Genomic DNA, 5802 nt, shown 5'->3' with positions numbered 1-5802 from the left:
CCCCAAGTAGCTAATGTTAGAATGCTTGTTGTCTAATAGAATTAATACTAATGATCTTAACTAACTATAAAAAGTACAACAAACTCTCTGACAAATGAAGTCAGTTAGTTCACTTTGTTGGAGAGCAGGTGGGGTTTCTGACCTGCACTGCAGCTAGTCACATGACTTAATCAAAATATTTTGCCTTCACTTTTGGGAAGCTGTCATACAAATAAGCTATTCATACTGCTTTTACCCACTAAGGATACAATTCCAGCAGCCAGATGCAATGATGTAGAACTGCTGTCCAAGTACTGAACATTACTGGGATATAGAACACTGAGGTGCATCAAAAAGCAAGATGTGAGAAGATGTGGGAGTAGGTAGGAGTTTCTCAAAGAAAAAAAAAATAGAAATTTTACACTAAAAGATTTAATTTATTACTATTGGTGACACCGAAAGGTAATGCCCTATAAAAAAATGTTTAAATCTTTAGCAAGACACAAATTGGTACAGGTTTAAACTGTAAAGGACGCAGTCATGAGTTGACAGCAAAACCAGATGGTAAGTGGAAGCCCTCTGGTAAACCCCTGATCTAATATTTCAAATGAAAGCCTGGTGGAAACGGCTTGTCATAGACAAAATAATTTACAGTCATTACATTTTCTGTCTAATGGATTTTTGTAACATTCATCAGTGGATGAACATGACATGATGTAATAGTGGAACAACAGTAGGAAAGACCGGGCCTCGGGGGCTTGGGTCCTGGTTGGTGTGTTGCCGGGGTTGTGGGCGGGTGGGTGCATGGGGGCCCAGCCCTGGAGCAGGGTGCCGCCGGCGCGTCGAGCCACCTGGGGGGCTCTTCAACTGGTGGGGGAGATTGTCACATCTTGCAGGAGCTTTCCTCTCCTCAGGAGCTCCCTCTGCAGGAGGGGGAGATACAGGAGAGGTGGAGGAAGATCTCAGCCTGGGTGTTTATTGTCTTATGTAGTCTGGAAGATGAGTGGATGGTGGGGTGGGTGCAGTTTTCTCTGTGGTGGGGTTGGGTGGACTGTCCCGGGCTCTGTGGGGCCGGGCGGCGCTGCTGCACTGGGCCCGGTCTGGATGGGCCTGGGCCCCCTTTCCCTGGCGGGTCGCGGAGTATGGGGGTGCCTACTGGGGTCAGCGGGGGAGCTGGCCCCAGGGAGGGGTCACTTGCCCCTCCCTTCCTTCCCTCCCCATCTCCAGCTGCCTCCCTCTTCCCGCTCCACCACAACCACCCACACATGCAGGGCCTTGGAGTAGGGGTATGTCACCAGGGTGCAGAGGAGGCTACCCCCCCCCCCCCCCCCCGTCCCCCCCGTCCCCTTCTGGCTGCCTCTGCCTCAATTTTATCCCACAACTTAGACATTCACATTACTCACACTCTCATTACACATACATATAGGATCTTGGGGGTGGGCACGATACACGGAGTCCAAAGTACCATCAGGGTGTACACCCCACCCCTGGCATCGTTGCCCACCTCTCAATTTTAAATACACGTAGACATTGAGGGCTAGCAGGAGGGACCATGCGCTTACCTGCTGCTCCTTGGCAGGTAGCTCCAAGCCCTCCTGGGTTTTAAATGCACCTTAGAACACACATGCATCAACACTACAATGAGCGGGTGGAGGGAGGTTCGGAGTCTTCTCTCACCCCCGTTCTCTGCGACCTGCTGGAGCGGGAGGGCTAGGACTAGGAGGAGGAGTTGGCCGTCCGACTGCGGTCTGGAGTGTGTGTATGTCTGTGTCTATATGTCAGGTTGGGTGTCAGGCGCCACCTCTCTGGGGACATCTCAGGCCCTCCAAGGTTTGGAGGCCTATCTCCCCCTACCACCACTTCCCCTGCCAGTGGCGGACCCCCTCAGACATCGGTGCGTTGGTGGTTCTTTGTGTCCGGGGATGGGCGTCCAGGTACACACCGGCTCACTCCTTGGCGGCCGCTTATCGGGGCCTGGAGCCTGGGGCTCGCTCGGGCCACTTCGGAGGTGGGGTGCCCCCGGCCTCTCGGCCTGGGGCTCGGTCACTCAGGCGCAGCTGGCTGCCGGCGGAGCTCACGGGCGCGTCACTGCAACTCCCCCTGGCTTCTGCTCCGCGGCTGCTGAGTGAGCCCTCATCTGGGACTCTCCTCAGCTCTTTCCGGGACAGCTGCCCCTCTGTTGGTCTTCCTTGGTCTCTTGTGTTCTGGGGGCCTCTGGATGTCTGGAGTTTTGATCTCCTCCACACCTGCTTCACGCCCTGGAGGACGGGGCTGTGGCCCCCCCACACCCTCTAGCAGATTATTACATGAAGGAACCTTTTAAAAAAACAAAAAACAAGCGCGTCCATGCTCACAGGTGTACACACGGGTGATCACACCCACAAACTACACCCTTTTTGGCTCCTACCTCAAAGCACACTGTGTTCTGTTGATCTTATGTGCTGCACAATAATGTTTAACATTTAGTATTTACTGTCATATTCCCATATATCATTGTGATGTTGTTTATTCTATTACTCTTGTTCTCTTCTGTTTGCTTTCTTTTTTCTTTCTCAGCAGGTGATCCAGGTGATTGATATATGCATTTTTTTTTCTCTGCCCGTTCTGTTGGTTTTTGTTTTTTGCCCTTCTCCCCCGTCCCTCTTCTCAGCTGTTTCTCTTTCCCTCTTTCTTTCTTCCCTTCTTTCCCCCAGTCAAGTCTGTCCCGTATTCATTAAGTGAAAATAAAATAAACAATAAAAGGTGAATCAAATGGACCATTACGGCAAGGCTGGGATGGTCAGTTTGGTAAAGTAAATCCGTTGGGCATCTTTCTTTGCCTTTAGACAACAATTCTGATGGCAAAAGAGCCAAACGGGACAGGCCAAAAAGAAAAAAAGAAAAAAAAAAAAAAAAAAAAAAAAAGGAAAGAAAGGCAAGTAAACAATGACTAGTTTGCGTTTTGGTGATATTTGCTTTTTTATGTTTGAGTTATATTTGGACATGATATTGTTAATAAAGAAGAGTGCTGGGAAATACTATAAAAATATCATTACACACTTGTGACTAATTTTCAGGACAGTAAAGATGTCATAGTAAATCTACAGATAACACAGCATGGATAAAGTCACGGTATATATATTTTACTTTACAAAGCGTTGATTTTTCACACATGGTTTGCTCCATCGAGTTTCATGACTTCAGTCCCAGGACTGTCCAGCCTTCTCAGGAGTATAGAGTTCACCGGCGAAACCTAATTACTCTGGGTAGAAACAGGCGGATATTTCTTTTACAAGAAAGGTTTTTCCAAAACAAAAAGTTTCTAAACAAGAAGAAAACTACAACTTCCTCTAATTTCTGATTGGACAGAAGAATGCACAGAGCTTCCAAATGAAATATTTTTGTTTATTTATCCGGAACACGTTAACAACAAATTGGAATATTTATTCAGAATCAAACAAATTGATAAAAAGTTAAGACCCATATGAGCATACTTGTTGCAAGAATTTTGGAAACTACAAATATGAAAACCAAAAATGGGTCAAAGTGCCCAAACAGACTCCAGAACAGATGTAATTATTCTGTGAGCTACGGTGCATGAGTTGTCACTGCTAGTGCCATGAAAGGAGGTCAAACATCAGATGAGACCCTAGCCGACCCCTCCAACACACCACGCAGGGGATTTAACAAGGGAATCCAATTTACTCCCACTGAGCCCACTGCAACTTGTAAAAGTCAACAAGCTGTCACTCATATTTTCCTTCATCTCTCATCCACGGGCTCTTTTCCTCTCACCATCTCACTTGCACTTCACTTGCATTTCCTGCAGGAAGTCTTAATTGGTTTAAATACAGAAATAAATGCACACTCCTCTGTTTTAGCAAAGTCCAACAGCTTCCTTTGTGTGTGTGTGTAGGAACTCTCAAAATCAGGATTGTCAGACTCATCTTACATTGTCAATAACATACAGCCCTCTATGAATTTACGTAGGCCAGACCAGTGAAGCTTCTCTGTGTGTCAGTGTGAAGAAGTAAATTGCACATGTAATCTCTTAGACATATTAATAAATAAAAAAATTTTCAACGGTACGCCTCAGTTTTTCACATGATAAAGAAATGTTGCTGTAGTAAATGTATCTGTTAGTGTAACTCTTCTTAAGTTGGTGTAGTATTAATAACCATGGGGGAGGTCATTATCAGCACGAAAAACTGTAAAGCCTATTAAAAATATAGTTAAAAGCCCAAAATCTATGCCCTTTTTCAAATGTTCTAAAACTCTGATTGGGGTCTTTCTGCCTGGTCGCTTCTGGCTCACAGGCCTTATGTATGACACCCATGCCCTAGATCAAGGAGAGCCCTTTAAAGTGATTGTATGACAGTTTGCAAATCAAAGATAAGATATGACTCACCACACATGGATGTTGTTAAGTTTGACATATGTAGGTGGGGCTTAATCTGTTCCAAAAACTGCATTTGGTTAATTCGGTTAGGTACAGGGCAGATTGCATAAAGAAGAAGAGGGATAAATGGGCTGCAAAAGAAGATATGAGAACAACCAGGAAAGGATTAAAGAGATTCAAGCATACCAGCAGGATGCATTTTGAGGGCCTGAGACTTAGATATTTAGATTGAGACTGGACTTTTAGCCACTGTCGCCAGCTCTATGCAATATTCTTTTTGAAGGATCACACACATCACCTCAGCCCCACTCATAACCCTTTCTTTCTAATTTTGCTTTAATCACAGCTGCCAGCATGACTTTAAGTTATATTTCAAACTGTGTGTTCTCATTGCCTTCAGATATTTGTAGATACCTGAAATGTAATGCACTTTCAAACCTGTCTTGTTATCCCATAGAAAGTTACATGGTCTGAATAGCCAACGCATTACATTACATTTTATAATACTGAGAGAAAAGAAGAGATGTCTGCCAAATAATGACTGCAGGATATCAGTTCCAGTGCGACCTTTACATTGTTTGTTGTGATTCTTTGTTTTACTCTCTCATTCATGTTCGCTCATTGACTTTAATACCACATAAGCCACACAATTAACCTCCCAGTACTCACTGTCAAAGAAGGAAAGTAGTTATATGAGAAATACAGTTCTTAAGTACCAATCACATGGGCATACTTTTGGTCTATGAGAAGTAATTAACAACATTAGAATTAACAGACATGAAATATGAGCTATAACAGCTCTACACATCTTACCAGGTATTTGACATAATGCTCTTCTTTGAGCACTTGTACCACAACACCAATAATAAATTAAATGTTGTGCATATGTGTTAACCGGTGTTATGTCTGCTGTAGGTGTCATCCCACAACGCTGACGACATATCGGCTAACAATGATACATTTCACCCCCCCCCCATCAAAGCCAGAGGAAGCTTACTGAATCTTCACACTCAGAACAACAAAAGAGGTTCAGCACAAAAGAGAAACCTGACCTCTTGTATCACGGATAGTTTCTTTGATGTGAAACGGAAACCTTCTTGTAGTGACCGTTTGGATTGGATTGTGGTTATTGTTTACTTGTTCCGTGCAAAATTTATTGTGATTCTATAATGGAGTTTCCCTCCTTTGTTACAGTTATATGAAGATGCTTCTTTGTAAATTCAAAAAGTGATTCAAAAGCAGTTTTTATTTTAAAAAAGAAAAGAAGGGCCTGGTTTTTCCAAAGCAAAACTGTCAGTCAACCCAGACTGTATTCTGATCCAGTGTACAAGACATATTTCACACATACATTTCTAAGTCATTATTTCAGTCCTTGCTAATGATGAATAACACAAGATAAATCATTATGTAATGGTATTAAAACGACCCTGAATGACCTGAAGGTA

This window comes from Maylandia zebra, linkage group LG8 (genome assembly GCF_041146795.1).
Source record: "Maylandia zebra isolate NMK-2024a linkage group LG8, Mzebra_GT3a, whole genome shotgun sequence".
NCBI classification, from domain to species: domain Eukaryota; kingdom Metazoa; phylum Chordata; class Actinopteri; order Cichliformes; family Cichlidae; genus Maylandia; species Maylandia zebra.
This window is presented reverse-complemented; position numbering follows the sequence as displayed.